Source organism: Gadus morhua, chromosome 4, assembly GCF_902167405.1.
Source record: "Gadus morhua chromosome 4, gadMor3.0, whole genome shotgun sequence".
Taxonomy (NCBI): Eukaryota; Metazoa; Chordata; class Actinopteri; order Gadiformes; family Gadidae; genus Gadus; species Gadus morhua.
Window position 1 is genome coordinate 36,525,200 of NC_044051.1, and position 17,500 is coordinate 36,542,699.

A 17,500-nucleotide genomic window follows, 5' to 3' on the forward strand; every position below is an offset into this window, starting at 1 on the left:
CCTCCACTCTCTCCGTCTCCCCCTCTCTCTCGTCTCCCCGTCTCTACGTCTCCGCCCTCTCTACGTCTCCGTCCTCTCTACGTCTCCCCCGTCTCTACGTCTCCCCCCTGTCGCCTCCCTCTCTCTGTCTCCCCCCTCTCTATGACTCCCACCTGTCTTCCCATCTCTCCGTCTCCCCCCTCTACAACTCCCCTTTTTGTCTCTCCCTCTCTCTGTCTCCCCCCTCTCTCCCTCTCTCTCTGTCTCCACCTCTACACGTCCCCCCTCTTCCTCTCTCCCCCATCTTCTTCTCTCCCTCCTCCTCTACGTCTCCTCCCACTACACAACTCTCCCCTCTTCGTCTCCCCCTCTATAACTCCCCCTCTTTGTCTCTCCCCCCTCTACATCTCCCACATCTCCAAGCCTCTCCTCTCTCTCTCTCTCTCTCTCTCTCTCTCTCTCTCTCTCTCTCTCTCCTCTCTCTCTCTCTCTCGTTTATATTGTTCTTCTTGCTAGCAATGTCACCCAATCCTAATTGGTGGTTATGTTATCCATCTGTGATAGGTAACGTGTCAATCATGTACTGAGAAAAGCCTGCACTGTTTCTTTAAGAGGAAGTGTGCCCCTGGATACCGTCAGGATGCGCTCTGACCTTCAGGAGAAGTTATGCACGGTTGTGCATCGCAATCGAGATGGAAGTTGCTATTAAACCGTTTGATGATGCGTTGCGATTTTCCGTTGAATACTTTTTCATTTAAGTTTTGTTCATATTTCACCAGGGGAATTAATGTTTTAAAAAAAAACGCTGCAATCTCTGAAAATATAACCAGCTGCAAAACAAAAATTAAAAAGAGTGTTTTGGGTTCACAACCCATTTCAGGCCAAATGTCTGAAGAGTTTAACTCACAGTTGTCCCAGATAAAATGCTGCTGGGATTGAATCCCATTGCCCACAGAGGTCTGCCTGCAGGCCCTTGAGCAAGCTGTCCTAATGTCCTGTATCTGATGCACCCGCTGTAAGTATCTCTGGATAGGAGCGCCTGCTAAACGACTGAATAGTAAACGGAACAGTTAGCTTCAGCGAGTTATAAAGCCGCCTGGCCTCACTCAGTATGAGACAGTTGAAAGTGAAACAAAAGAAAAGAAAATCTTCCAGGTGTGAAATGGCGGACATCTCTGATGGCTCCACAGATTTAAATAGAGAGCGAGAGAGAGAGAGAGTGTGAGTGAGTTCGTAGGAGAGAGTGGGTTCGAAGGACAGAGAGAGAGAGAGAGGGAGAGAGACAGAGAAAGCACGAGTGTGAGTGAGTGAGTTCGAAGGAGAGAGAGAGAGAGAGAGAGAGAGAGAGTGAGTTCAAAGGAGAAATAGTGAGAGAGTGAGAGGGAGAAGGAGAGAGAGACAGATAGTTTGAAAGAGAGAGAGAGAGAGAGTGTGAGTGAGCGAGTTCAAAAGGAGAGAGAGAGTTTGCAAGAGAGAAAGAGAGAGAGTGTGAGTGTTCAAAGGAGAAATAGTGATAGAGAGAGAGTTCGAAGGAGAGAGAGAGAGTTCGAAGGAGAGAGAGAGAGTGTTCGAAGGAGAGAGAGAGAGCGAGAGGAAGAGCGAGGGGGAGAGAGAGAAAGAGGGAGAGAGAGAGATTCACCGTATTCACCGTTTCTTTCTTCAACAATTAACCAGACAAAAAAAAGACTTTAGATTAGACAGTAATCAATAATAAATAACTAAATAAACACACTCATTAAAACACAGAGTTAAAAAAAGAGCTTCCCCTCATGCTCAGTGCATACTGCAGAAGTGAAGCACCACAGGTCCCTGAACTCTTCCATTGTGCCCGTTAATGAGTGGTACCTGAAGTCCACCCTGACTCTGGCCTTCACCAGGAGACATTTATATTACACCCCTTAGAAATGCTAAACTGATGCGTGAAAGAGTAAAAAAAACCTGTCTATCCTAGCTAAGGTTAACACTGGTTCTCTGCTGTGGACCCAAATGTACTGTTTTGCATTGCGGTGAGTCTTTCCCCATGCATCACTCAGACTGTGATTCTCCATTAGCGATAGCATAGCCTTCCGAGAGGGTGCGTGTGGTTCTGGGTGGTTTCTATCATAAGTAACGTTTGCTGTGCAGTTAAAATCCCCTCCTAAAAATAAATAATCTTCTGGCGCACACTGATTTAAAATCAAACTGAGTTCATTTAAAAACTGAACTCTGCTAGGGCCAGAATTAGGAGCATACACATTAATAAATACAATATTGAACCGCTCATACTTTGCTTTAACCACCAGAAGTCTTCCCTTCACCCGCTCCTCCACCACATGCGATACAGGGCAAAAGTATTTTGAAAAAAGGAGAGCCACTCCCGCGCTTGTGCTTTTAAAATGGCTTAAAAAGACCTGTCCGTCAAAACTCCCTCCTCCAGTCTGTTTCATTAAAAAACATCAATATGGGCCTCCTGCAGCATCTTTACATTCATTTTTTTCAGTTTCAAAGTTTCAAAGATGCAAGCCCTCTTCCTCACATCTCTAGCTCCATTCACATTGAGAGGGAAAGTTTAAAGTGACTGATTAAAGCTGATGTTATGAGAGACACACAGGCTAGCAGAGACAGCAGATACACTGCTTTATATACCCTCTGCATCTTCAACATTGCTGAGCTCTTTTGCTAGTCTCTGTCAATTTTTTTTCAATCTGTAATACCTCCCTCCCTCTGATGTTCATCTGAGATTTTACAGATAGCAGCAGCATTTTTTTGTCTGCACATATGTTCTTCATATTTTTTTTTTTTTTCCAAGAACATTCGTGTCACCCATCCCGCCACGGAGACCTCGGCCTGGACGGGCCCGGGGTACCGTAAAGGACTGGATATACCACCCCCACCCACCAGCCGGCGACGGAGAGCAGCCCTTCTGGATCCCCAATCAGGGTGATTGGGGGACACCTGGCCGAAAGCACGGGAGCCATCATAAGTGGAGGTCCAGCACAGCACAGCACGGGTCGGGAGCATGAAGGAAGGGCTCGTGGCAGCGAGAGAGCCTAGAGGCCCACGGAGGCCCTAGAGACCGCGTCTGCATTGTCTGATTCAAGTTGTCTGCAATAAATGCCTGAAATGGCTAAAACCCCAAGGCCAAGCGAGTTTTGTACGTGGATTCCGGCTCAACCGAGCACCGGGATACCACACTTGGTGGAGAATGCAGGCAAAACGAAGGTCCCACTACGGCTCCCCGGTACAGACGCCGCCGCGCCGCCGCAAGGGACGCCGCCGCCGCCGCCGCAAGGGACGCCGCCGCAGCCGCAAGGGACGTCGCCGCCGACGCCAGAGACGTCGCCGCCGCGGCCAGAGACGTCGCCCCCGCCGCAAGAGACGTCGCCGCTGCCGCAAGAGACGTCGCCGCCGCCGCAAGAGACGCTGCCGCCGCCGAAAGGGACGCCGCCGCCGGCGCAAGAGACGCTGCCGCCGCCGAAAGGGACGCCGCCGATGCCGCAAGGGACGCCGCCGCCGCCGGCGCAAGGGACGCCGCCGCCGCCGCAGCGCGAGACGAGGCTGCAGCGCGAGACCGGGACGTGACAGTGCCGTCGGCCTACGCGGACGTGGGGACGGGCCGGCCCTGCATGCTGGCGACATGTTGGGCAAAGGAAGCGTCTGGGTGCCCAACCGTACCTGCGAGGGTGATGTCCAAACAGACGCAGGCCATAGTGGACACTGGCAGCATGGTCACCCTCCTCCGGCCCGACCTGGCGGGGGAAGGGAAGGGTCACCAATGGAGGTGACATGCGTACACGGGGACACACGAACATACAAGACCTGCCACGTGGTCGTCCGGACACCACAGGGGGTTTTCACGGCTAGGGCAGGGGTCGTGCCACACCTCCAGGTGCCGTTCCTAATTGGGAGGGACTGCCCGATTCTCCGTCGGCTTTGGGACCCGGCGCTGGAGTCCCGGGTCCGGAGAGATGCGGTCGCCGCCGCGGCAGGAGGTGCGGTCGCCGCCGCGGCAGGAGGTGCGGTCGCCGCCGCGGCAGGAAGTGCGGTCGCCGCCGCGGCAGGAGGTGCGGTCGCCGCCGCGGCAGGAAGTGCGGTCGCCACCGCGGCAGGAAGTGCGGTCGCTGCCGCGGCAGGAGGTGCGGCCGCCGCCGGCGCGGCAGGAGGTGCGGCCGCCGCCGGCGCGGCTTTCAAAACCGCGGCGCGGTTTGAAAGAGAGAGAGACAGAGAGAGTGTGAGAGTGTGAGAGAGAGAGAGAGAGAGAGAGAGAGAGAGAGAGTGAGAGTGTGAGTGTGGCTCCGTCCCTCCATCTCCTCCTCCTCCTCCTCCTCCTCCTCCTAACTAGACTCTGTCTCCTCACCACTAGACTCTGTCTGCTCTCTCCCTAGCTGTTTTCTATGCTTTAGAGCCACAGGTTTCACTGGCCAGTTTCCTTTTAAGAAGGGGAGCCTTACACCTACTGTCTTCCTCCTCCATCAACCCACCCTCACTGTCACTCTGCTCTACTGCAGCAGAGCTGGGCCCAGCCTCTAAAAACTCTCTGCTGGTTCTGTAATAATATTGTCCCCCTTCTCCTGAACAACGCACTCACTCTTTTTTTCATTGTCAACACATAATAGAAAAAAACGTTCAGGATTTTTAAGAACCTGCTTTCCAATTTCAAGATTTTCCCCACACTGCTTTGCAGTTACAACATTTTCTTCTGTGATCTCAATGCTTGCAGCCCGCTGTTTTACAGCGTCCACATTTTCGGAGGAGCCTGCTGTCGCCTCAGCAGGCTCAGCCCGATTTTCGGGGGCTATTTCTGGGCAAGCTCTGACTAAATGCCCTTCTTTCCCGCAGCCAAAACACTTTAGAGTTCCAGAGTTTACAAACACAGCATAGTCAAAGTCATCCACCCTTAATTGAAAACCTAAACTTAGTTCACTGTCCTTCTTGTTCAGAATCATGTGTACTTGCCGTCTGTGTGACACTAAATGCCGCAGCAGGGGAGACTTGCATCACGACGGCAGCTTCCTGATTGCAGACACTATTTTCCCGTGCCTCGAAAGTTCCCGAATCAGAACCTCGCCGCCGATGAACGGAGGGATGTTAGAGATAGTAATCCTCGCTACCGGCGTTGTAAGCGGAGACACGGACATAAACAAATCCACAACGATCCCAGATTCCACCACTTTGTTTGCCTTGGCCACACTGTCCACAAATATAACGACCCCTCCGTTCATCCGGGCCGTGGACCTGATGCTGCTGTGCCCGACAACACCTGCCACTGCCAGACTGCAGTCCTCCACTGAACACGGGAAGGTGGTGGAGATCTTGAAGCCATGCATGCGGCTGAGCTCCCCGAACGCCAGCATACTCCAGGCGCACCGACCAGCAGCCGCTGGTTGATCGCGAAAAAACACCTCAAAGTAACACCAAAACCCAAGAAACACCTCGCAAAACCTTTACCCCACTATATTTACAACATTTACTGAAAAAAACGATGAAAAAAGTTCACAAAAAAAATCGCTCTTGCACACACTCCGCAAAACTCGCTCCATCTGCTCAATCAGAGAGAGAGAGAGAGATAGAGAGAGAGTTCGAAAGAGAGAGAGAGTGTGAGTGAGTGAGTGAGTGAGTTCGAAAGGAGAGAGAGAGAGAGTTTGAAAGAGAGAGAGACAGAGAGAGTGTGAGAGTGTGAGAGAGAGAGAGAGAGAGAGAGAGAGAGAGAGAGAGAGAGAGAGTGAGTGTGAGTGTGAGTGTGAGTGAGAGAGAGAGAGAGAGAGAGAGAGAGAGAGCGTGAGCGAGCGAGCTGGAGGCATGGTGCAGCTGCTCTGTGACTGCTACCTCGCCCACACCTGCCTCAGGATCACACACAGACCTGGATGAAACAGAATTTCTTCTAACCGATTAACGGGAGAGGGAGGTAAGTGAGGGGGAGAGTGTTAGAGGGAGAGAGAGAGATATTCCTGATTTTGAAAATAACTTTTCTTTCTTCAATAATTACCTTTTAAACACAGACAAAAAAAACCTTTGATTATACAGTTATAATTAATAAATAAACACACTCATTAAAACACAGAGTTAAAAAAAGAGCTTCTCCTCCTGCACATTGCATACTGCTGAGGTGAAGCACCATAGGTCCCTGAACTCTTCCATTGTGCCCATTAATGAGTGGTACCTGAAGTCCACCCTGACTCTGGCCTTCCCCATGACCCCAAACATCTCTGCCAGCCCAAGACCAGCCTCTCCCTCTACCTGGTTCTTCCTGCTTTTGTAACAGCCATTTTGGCTTGCCCGACGACAAAATTCAACAAACACCTTTTTTTTTTTTTTTTACTTTTCGTAACCAGCACCAAAGATAAAAGCAGACTCTGGCCAAATCTCTCCACAATTTAAAAACACAGCTTTTATAACATGAAAAAGGACTCTCAGTCTGTGACAGTCCAAATAGCAATGGACTAGAGTCTCAATTTCGTCACAGAATGGACAGTTCTCGGACACCGTGGGGTTGATTTTTTCAATGAAACTATTCACAGCCAGAGCCCCCTGCAGGATCCTCCACTGCAGGTCTCCTGTCCTCTTGTTAAGGAGAGGCTTGTACAAGAGCCTCCACACAGGCACACGGCCCTGCAGCCTCTCCTTCCACACCGTGTCCCTCAGATTGCTCAGTACTCGTATATGCATTTCCCTGAAAGTAACTGTAAATCCATCCTGGACTTGGAAAGGCCCATGGGTTTCAGCAGTCCGGTCTGGTCCACCGACAATCCGAGCTCTGGAAACGGATCTCCTTCGTCTGGTACATCCGCCCCGCTGAAGTAGTCCCTCAGCATCTCTCGCTCCTCACTGGTCAGTCTGCTAATCCATTGGTTCATGATGTCTCTGGTGTGCTGGCTGGACCTCAGACCCAGGAGAGAATCCACAGCCTCAGTGTTGTGGAGCGCGGGCCCTGCCACGTCCACCACCTGCCTCAGCTTGACCACCCCAGTGGAGCGCAGGCGCTGGGTGAGGCCAGGGCTGCTGCCATCTTGCACGTCCAGCCGAGCCCCGCACACCAGGAGCTCCTCCAGGAGCCAGAACAGAGACGCAGCGGGCCCCAGTCTGTCCCATTTAAAAGAGTCCATGCTTTCGAAAAAAAAACACGATAAAAAGGAGGCAAACTACACACACGAAGAAAAACACAATTCAATAAAAACAAAGATTTGTCTAAAAAGAGGCCAGCTATCTTCCTTAAAATTATGCCTGTTACCTGTCTCCAGACGACATCTTCATGCCTCAAGAGGTACCGCTGGATGAACTGTTGCCTGAAAGCCGCTGCTCTGCTCCCCAGGTGAATTAACCCCTGCCCCCCCTCTTCTTTTGGAAGATATAATACACACTGAGGAACCCAATGCAACTTGTGCCAGAAAAAGTTTAAAATTACCGTTTGCATTTTGCAAGAGCTAAACATTTCAGTCTGTGCCACAAGGTTGACGCTACAAGATTATTAATAATTATGACCCTTCCTTTGGAGGACATGTGGGGAAGCAGCCACCTCCACCTAGCCAGCTTCCCCTCCACCTTCTCCAACACACCCTCACAGTTCTTCCTTTCACTCTGTTCATCCCCCAGATGAATCCCCAGGTATTTAACCCCCCACCCTCTTCCAGCTCAGCCCCCCCGGCAGCTGGGGCAGACCCACAGACCGACTCCCAACTGCCAGCGCTTCACTCTTGGCCCAGTTCACTTTGGCATCTGAGATCTTCCCAAATGTATGAACAATCTTGCCTAATTTATTAATGTCCTCCTGATTTTTAATAAAAATGATGATGTCATCTGCATAGGCTGCTAAAATAAAATTTGAAATAATATCAGCAGGGACGGCTGGAATAAATGGGCTAACAGGGCTAAGCCCTCCCTACCTTTTACAGTAAAAATGAAAAAATATTATTAAAAACCTTAGAACATACGACATACACAACAACGTTTTAAATTTTGGTAGAACCTAAAGCAGCAACTGCACCAAAAAGTGACAGAAAAACCCAGGATATATGATATATCTTGGGTTTTTTCCTGTGAATGGGCTAAATGTATTCAGCCCAAGTGGAGTAGCGTAAGTTTCCATTCAATTTTTATTGACAGGTATCATGACACACCCCCTTCATATGCTTCCCATTTGGGCTAAATTAGTTAGCCCAAATGAGTCATTCAGGCCAAGCACAGTAGCGTAAGCGGCAATTTCATTGTGATTGGCCGGTGTTGTGACACACCCCCATTTGGGCTAATTTAATTTAGCCCAAGCACAGTAGCGTAAGCTTCCATTGACGTTTGATTGACAGGTGCCCTGACACGCCCCCTTCATATGCTTCCCATTTGGGCTAAATTAGTTTACCCCAAAGGCTGACCTTGGACTAGCTAGCACAGTAGCTACAGTACAGTGACCTCAACCAATCACAGCACAGTAGCACAAGTGCAGTATGGTGGGCGTTAATTAACAAAGTGGATTATTTACCTTCTAATCGGTTTTCTTTAATGTCTTTGGAGGAAAAATTGGAAGTGAAGAGATTGGGGACACATCATCCAAACGATGTACATCACACAAATTAATTAAATTCTGACTCATCGATATAACATCTTATTATTACTGTCAGGAGTGCGGTCAGAATATGGCCGGTAATAGTGCATTTGTAAGCGGGTCAACAACGTTTCGTATCAAAACATTAGCGCCACATACATGCCTTCATCATTGACGGCGACACAGACGTCTCTATCAAAGAGTGTGTGATCGTCTACAGCCGCATTTTGCGCAAAGGGAGACCGGTCAACATTTTAATTGTTGAATACCTTAAGCACAAAAAAAGTTTTATTTTGCTTAATGGTTTAGTTCAAAATGTTAAATTTCACCTCAGTGAAGCACTTTGAACACCTTATTTTTATTTGTATTTATAATTGTGCTTCAAATAAAGACACGCATTTCTCTACACCTTATTCTTGTTTAAAAATCATTCACATTATATGAAAGTTATGAACAGAGATATAAAGGTGACCTCATGGCGTCTGGAGCCCTGTGAAGTATTGCATTCGTTAGCCCACCCACCCAAAATCACCACCAGCCGTCACTGAATATCAGGTAAAAAAAGGCCATCAATAAAACCATGAACAATGTGCAACATGAGTTCTATAGACAGTGAATACAACATACCAGATATGGAGCAGCCTTGTCGAATACCTCTTTCTGTTTTAAAAGGTTTACACGGACCACCATTTATCTTTAGCACACTCTCATTGTCCTCATACAGGACCTTCATCTTAGCTATCAGACCCGGGCTGAGGCCGTACCTTTGTAAAACTTTCCAAAGGTAGCGGTGCTCAACCGATCAAAGCTTTTTCCTGGTCTAAAGAAAACAGAACAGTATCCAAACCCAAAGAACCGGAGACTTCGGAAATATCCCTAATAAGTGACACATTGTCAACAATGGACCTGCCGGACACACAGTAAGTCTGAGACCGGTGAATGAGCTGGTCCATCACCTTCTTCAGCCGGTTGGACATTTTTGAAAGCAGCTTGTAATCTACGCACAGAAGTGAGACGGGCCTCCAGTTCTTGATCTCCTGCAGGTCTCCTTTCTTGGGCAAAAGAGTGAGCACAGCCCTCCTGTAGCTCTGTGGGAGAGAGGAGTCCTCAAAACTCTCTGAGAAAACCCACAGCATGTCTTCCTTAAGTACAGTACAGAAAACACTGTAGAATTCAGAGGGCAACCCATCTATGCCGGGGGCCTTACCACCCTGTACACTCTGCAAGGCAGCAAACACCTCCTTCTCAGTCAGGGGCCCCTACCGTTCCCTGTTGGTCTCCTCTGACACTGTGGGCAGGTTCCACAGAACGAGTCAAAAACAGCATCGTCCTCCTATACAGCTTCACATAGAAACCCACCGCTCTGTTCCCGATGTCTGCTATGTCTGTGAGCTGGTGTCCGTCCTCTGACCGCAGCGCATGGATCTGTCTTCTCTCTCCGTTCTTCTTCTCCAGACTGAAGAACAACTTGGACGGGGGAATCCAGCAAAGAAACGCTCTGAAAACGACAGCGGACTAGCACCCCCTGCGCTCTGGAGCCCAGCAGGTCTGCCAGCACGGCTTTTTCAGATTTGAGGTTTCATAGACTTGGTGATGCTACGAGAGACATTGAGAGTGTACTGTTGACAAAGCTGCTTTGTCTGTATTTTGCCATGATCGCACCATTGTTTTTAACACATCAAATCCTGCTTATGCAGACTTATTCTTCATATTTGCAATAAAAACCTCACATATAACCATTGAATGGTCCGAGAAGCCTACTGGACATTTGTTGCACCCTTTAAAAATGCTAAAATGATATGTAAAAGAATAAAAACCTGTCTAACCTAGCTATAGATAAAACAAGTTCCCTGCTGTGGACCTAAGTATATTGTTTTACATTGTGGTGGATTTTCCTCAATACGTCACTCATACTGTGATTTTCCATGAGTGTTAGCATTGCCTTCCGAGAGGGTGCATGAGGTTCTGTATGATTCCTGTCGTTATCGTCAGCTGTGCAGTTAAAATCCCTTCCCAGAAACAAATAATCTTCCGGCACACACTGACTTAAAACCAAACTTAAGTCAGTGTGTGTCATTTAAAAACTGAACTCTGTCAGGGCCAGTATTTGGAGCGTATACATTAATAAGTACAATGTTAAAACTGTCATATTTTGCCTTAACTACCAACAGTCTCCCCTTCACCCGCTCATCCACCACATTAGATAAGGGCACAAAATCTCTGGAGAAAAGGAGAGCCACTCCTGCGCTCGTCCTGCTAAAATGGCTTAAAATGACTTTGCCCTCAAACTCCCTCCTCCAGTCTGTTTCATTAAAAACATCACTGTGAGTCTCCTGAAGCATCATTGTATTCATTTTTTTAAGTTTCAAAGTTTCAAACAGGCAAGCCCTCTTCCTCACATCTCTAGCTCAGTTTAAATTAAGAGTGGAAACCTTAAAAGAACTCATTGTCTTTGATGTGAGGAGAGGCACAAAAATGAGAAGAAAACAGCAGGCCAACTGTTCTACAAATAGTGTCTTCAACATTGTTAAGCTCTTGTTTGAGAGACTGTAGACTTTTTTGCTCAGAGAACCCTCCCTCCCCTCTGATGCTCATCTGAGACTTGACTGATAGCAACAGCATTTTCTTATCTGCAATGTACTCATCAAATTGGACATTTTTCATTTTTTTTTAAGGAACATTTGTATACTATGTACTGACTACAACTCATCCAACTGAGAAGCAGAAAACAACTGTGAGTCTGTGAGGGGCTCCTCTTGCTCTCCACTAGCCGCTGATATCTTGGCTTTGGAGGCACAGTTTTGACTACCCCATTTTCTCTTAAGGAGAGGAGTTCTGCACGCAGTTTCTTCCTCCTCCATCAACCCTACATCACTGACACTGCATTCCTCTGCTGCAGCAGGGATGGGCCCAACCTCAACACTTTCTGCTGGCTCTTTGACTGCATTATTCCCCTCCTCCTGAACAATACATTCACTCTGCCTTTCATTTTCAACACCCAGAATTGTATCTTCAGGATTTTTACCACACAGCTTTTCATTTTCAACATTTCAACACTTTGAGATGCTTTCTTAGGACTTTCACCACACTGCTTTGCATCTACAACATTTTGTTTTTTCCCTTCAACATTTGTAACACTTTGAATGTGATTTTCCACATTTGCCACCCTCTGTTGCACCGTTTCAACATTGGTTGAGGTCCCTGCTGTCACCTCAGCTGGCTCAGCTCGTTTTCCAGGGGTTTTCTCCGGGCAAGATGGTGACCCTTGCCGCAGTTGTAGTTAGCGGAGATACTGACACAAAGGAATAGTTAACCACAATGCCGGTCTCCACTACTTTGTTTGCTTTCGCTACGCTGTCAACAAAAATCATGACTGCTCCCCAAATAGCACAAAAACCCATAAAAAACCTTTACAAAACTTCACCTAGCTATATTGAATCCAATTACAAAAAAAAACTAAGAAAATAGATATGGAAAATCTCACAATATATCTCTCACACACGCTCCGCAAACTCACTCCTTCCGACGGGGGGGGGGGGGGGGGGGGGGGGGGGGGGAGGGGGGGGGCGGGGAGAGGGGGGGGAAGAGAGAGAGAGAGAGAGAGAGAGAGAGAGAGAGAGAGAGAGAGAGAGAGAGAGAGAGAGAGAGAGAGGAGAGAGAGAGAGAGAGAGAGAGACGTAATTAGTGTGAGAGAGAAATGGAATGAGAGTGAGAGAGCAACAGAGCAAGAGGGATAATGTTCGAGAAAGAGAGTATGAGAGAGACGTTTCATTGTGAACCAGACTTTCACCTTGGGGTTAAATTTCATGTAAAAAGAACAAAGATAACAATAACCGAGTTGGTCCAACCAGCTCTGAAGAGGTACAGCGCTCTCTTTTATGTTGATCTGGGATTTAAAGGCCAGAACCTGCATTTGAAGCGTCCGACTGGATATTTGTATTTAATTGCACTGTATTATTAATGTATAATTAGCCGTAGATGTAGAAAGCAGGGGTTGTTATCGATTAGCCCCACTAATCACAGTCACAGGTGATCTTTATTACCATGCACTGATGTAACGTTCAGGTCATTGAACACACCCTATCCGAAAGGTTGTCGGATCCTGCCTATTATTATCATTATCACAATTATCCTAATCACGACATTGTACGGGATGATTACACTTTGCGGAGGCTTTTTTTGTCTGTCTTTTGTCTATGCTAGTCCCGCCAAAGAAACCATTACTATACATGCTAACGCCACAACTGGGTTTTGGTTCCCAGTGTCCCCAGAGTACCTCTTTAACTATCCCTGACTTCGCGGATGCAAGCAGCATTTGTGCCGCAGCCTAATTTTAGCATAAAAAATCACCATCTGCCCAAATTATTTTGCAAAAGCCCTCCAGCGCTGACTAGTGTGGAGCTAGCGAGAGTTAGCAAGATGCAATCGGTTCAGTGGCTGCTCTGTCGTAGTGCTATGTCTGACCCACTCAACAACAACAACTCAGACCTTAGCGGTGACTTAATGCGTGTTGTTCAAACCCCATCAGAAGGGGATTGGTTCTCATGTCGGACGTCTGTCTCTGTAGCACTGAACATGTTTTTGTTCAAGAAAAAGTGTGTTTCTGGGATTTAAAGATTTAAAAATCTTGGAAGTGGAAAGATTGAACTTGAATCTGAGGGGTGTTATTGCTTGTTTCTGTTGTTTTTGGCCCGTCCTCAAGGGTGAATTTATATTGGTTTGTTTTAATAATCAATTATTCTATTGGACGTATTGAAATATAATCCAAAGAAGACGGGGAGGTTTGATGCACAGTGTGTTCTATTGCAAACTGTGCACTATTGCAAATACTGTGGTCAAAAGTAGTATTTTTATTATTATAATGTCGGTATAATTGCCTAGAAAAATTAAAAGATAACATATACACACACACACACACACAAACACACAGACACACAGGCAGGGCAAGCCACTAGGACATTGTTTGTTTGTTGGATTCGAAAGGAGGAGGATGAGCACCGACTCGAGATTAAGACATCGACTCAAGTCCCAGACTTCGGAAAGCCCGGAGCGCTTGTTGCAACAGCAGACAATAACAACATAGCGTATCATAGCAACCCCAGTTTTTCGACTCCGCCGTCGGCTAAATAAGAATTGAAGGGGAGAAATGGTGTCTAAACATAAACAGATATACTGCTGTATCTCTGTGAAACATTTATTCGCCAAGGAACATTAGGACCTGATGTTTTAAATAACAACATCCCGGTCGCGGTTCACTCGCTCTGCGATGACTCAGTGCATTGTCTGACGAGCTGAGCATCGTGGAGGCCGGCCGCGAGGCATTAGGGAGGCTTCTTGGAGCTTTCTGCTTGTCTGAACCAACCATGACTTCTTTATAGGAAACTGTTTTTGTTTTTGGTGACAGTTCAAGTGACCCCCGGCCCCCAGGGAGGCTGTCTGGGCTGTACCTTTTGAAGAGATGAGGTAGCTCATAGCTTAAAATAACCTGGACATACATTATCTACCTCTTTAGTCAAAACTATCCGATAGTGATTTCAAAAAGGTTATCAATAAAATACAATGCTACTTTTTATATTACATTATGCATACCATACTCCTTTTCCTATGCCTTAGTTATCACTCTTTGAGCAACTTAACTTTGTCTACGTTGTTGTCGCTTGCCTTTTCCAAATAATTTCATGGCCGCGAACGACCCTGTTTTGTCCGGTTCAGTTGACAAATAGACACTTGACCGTGACAATGTCAAGTGTGTTAAAGAGGAGTTGCACGTGTGGAAGTAATTGAATGAATAAGAGAGAAGATATGAGAGCGGTATTACTTTTGGGCAATCATTTTGGCCAATAATAATTTTCCCTCAGATTTTCTCCAAACAACCAACATGTTTTACATCAAGTGTCCAAACGCGGGGCTGTCATTCTCGCTAATCCGACAAACCTGGCAGGAGATATCGGAAAAACATGACCGACTGTCTGATCTCCTCGAAACGACCAACGTGTACTGCCTCAATCGTGCCCAAGCTCGGTCGCATGTTTGGAGAACATCAGATAAGCCTGACAGGAGATAAGGAAGAAAATAAGATTAATGGGAACCACAATATTTATAGATTTATTTTTTCTAAAGCCTTATTGTATCTCCAACATCCAACCTAATGCACCTCTGCGTTGTTCTGGCATGTATGTTTGTATGTATGTTTGATCTTTATCTTTTTGAAGGATAGATTTTTAAGATCACCTTTTTTTGTGTTTTTCAGCCTTTGCATAGATGTATTCTGTTATGTATAGCTCTAGACAGTCGGTTCATGGTTGTTTATGTGATGTTAAAAGATTCTACAGCGATAGACCTGATGTACAAGTTTATTACTGGGATTTTATTCTTTAAGACAAAACTGTACGATGGCGTGGTGAAAGAATTGTAAACAACATGTTAAGTTAGCCAATCCTTTAACCCACTAGGGTTGACCTAGCTCAGAAGGTTGACTTGTAACCAGAAGGTTGCTTGTTTGATCCCCGACTCATCCTAGCTGAGTGTTGAGGTGTCCCTGAGCAAGACACCTCATCTTAACTGCTCCTGACGAACTGCGTGTCGCTTTGCAGGGTTGACTCTGTTGACTCGGTGTGTCAATGTGTGTATGAACCATTGTAAGTCGCTTTGGACAAAAGCGTCTGTTAAAAGCCCTAAATGTAAATGTACTGACAAATCCAGCTATGGGGAAGAGTCTGAATTGTACCTCCACCAACCACTATCTCCTGTATGTTCGTTCTTCAGCCCCTTGAACCTGAGAGAAGTTGTACAGCGGTCTGGAAGGGACGACACCGACACAAGAAAGCAACGGCGAATAATCAGTAAGCTATTTACACGAAACAGCCATGAGATGACGAAGAGGACTCAAGGATTTTAGCACTCATCGCACTCTGGTTGTCATGTTTTGTACCAGACGTGTTGTTTTCGCAAAGAGCCGTTGATGACTCAGTAAGCTCGTCATTGAACATCTTCACGCTAACCTGTAGCGATGTAAAAACCTTCTCTTTCCTGATACTGTTTTTGTTTGGATTGATTTGTTTTCACTCAAGATGAGTCATCTGACATTTAATCAATGCTAATCCTCGTTATTTAAATGTATTTCCGTTCAAGTCATTACAGCTGGAGGGAGGAGGGGGGTGGGGAGACAGGCATATATTAAGTATATTCATTTTTCAGGGAAGTTTCAACTGATATATGTGTTGATTTGAGTAAACTGTGTTGGAGATTGAAGCCATCCTGTCACAGCACTAAGACACAACGGTTTTGAGCTAAACTGAATACCCATCAATTGTTTGTCTTCCGTTATGAAAAACGTAGCATCATCGCTTCAATAAGAATATAAATAGATGTTTTTAATTGCAGTAAACTCTCTGATTTGTTAATTATTTTGGGATTCATCTGCCTGAACCGTTGCTGACATTTAGTAAGAAGAGACCGAACTTGACACAGGCTTTGATTGCTGTCAAATCGATTGCAGAATGTAATTAGAGCTTCTGGTTTTTCTCGAGAATTTTTTTTTTTTTGATTAACCCCACTGATCTCCAAACTTTTTTTAATATTATAATAATAATAATAGATTTTATGTAAAACACCTTTCAGGATACCCAAGGTCGCTTCACAAATGAAACAAATAGGAAAATAAATATAAAAAAAATTAGAAAAATATCAAAAATATATAGTCATATCATAGTCCATAGGCTAGTCTGAAGAGATAGGTTTTCATTTCCTTTTTAAACTGGGCAGTGGATTCACACTGCCTGATGTAATTTGGAAGTGAGTTCCATAGCTTTGGGGGTTTGTGGGAGAACGCTCTCTCTCCCATGGTGCTGAGATTTATCTTGGGCACCTTGAGCAGACCAGCTATTATGCGTGCATTATTGATCAGATAATAACTTCCAAAATCACCCTTCAAATGTGTTTTTCTCACATTATTTTCTCAAGGTTTTCCTGCATCAGAAACTGGTTTTCTTTGTTGCGTTGAATGTGTCTTCGGCCACACGTTTGCCAAAACACATTTGGTGTTCCTGAAAGTCACAAAGTTCTCCAACTCTTCCGTCGGGTTGAATAAAAAATAAGTCATACAGAGTTCAACGTCACTACTTCTGTGAACATTCTGTTAAATCTAAGCATCGCACCGCATCCACGTTTCACGTGTGTTTCTGGCCACGCCTGTAGCCAGCTATGAAATCAACGAGGTTCGAGCCGTGGTCATTTTTGTAGACGTAAAAATTAAATTCAAACCTGAACACAACTGTACACAGAATCAGTGGTTGAGAACTTCTCCGGGATAAGTGAATGCTTGATTCAGTTGAGACGTGTTAATTTCCCCCCCCCCCAACAAAACTGAACCCCGCATTTTAACCTCAATATTTTTAAAACCCTGGCTACGGCCCTGTGTCCAACCAGAAGATCACTGAAGCGATCACCTGAAACTAACCATGTGTTTCGCAAAGTCATCCATTTTCTCCATTTTGTATTTGTCTGGAGTTCTACAGCTACAGGCTATGAGCGGCAGCTGGGAATTAGCAACTCTCTCAGACAGCAGACGGGACTTCCCTGTCCGCGCGTCCTCACGGAAAAGTTGATCTCACCCAACGCAAGACGTGCTGTCATTTCACAGAGAAAACCCTCCATTGTGTCTGGCTGTGAGGTGGTGAGTGTGGAGAGAGAGGGGGGAGAAGGGGGGAGGGGGGGATGTATTATGTGGTGCATTAGCGATCCGGCAGACTGTGTGTGTCTGTGTGTCGCTCTCTCTCTGCTGGTATAGTGATCATGGCCTTTCTTACTTTCTTTCCTTTTTCCCTCTCTCTCTCATCTCTCGCCAAAACTCTCAAACCTGTCTCCATGTCTTTCTCTCTCTCTCTCTCCCCAATCTCTTGTCTCTCTCACTCTTCCTGATTTATCTCTCTCTTCCTATGCTCCTAGCTCGCTCTCTTTCTTTCTCACATTCCTCTCCCTTTTCCGATCTGTTTTCTCTTCTTCTTGGAT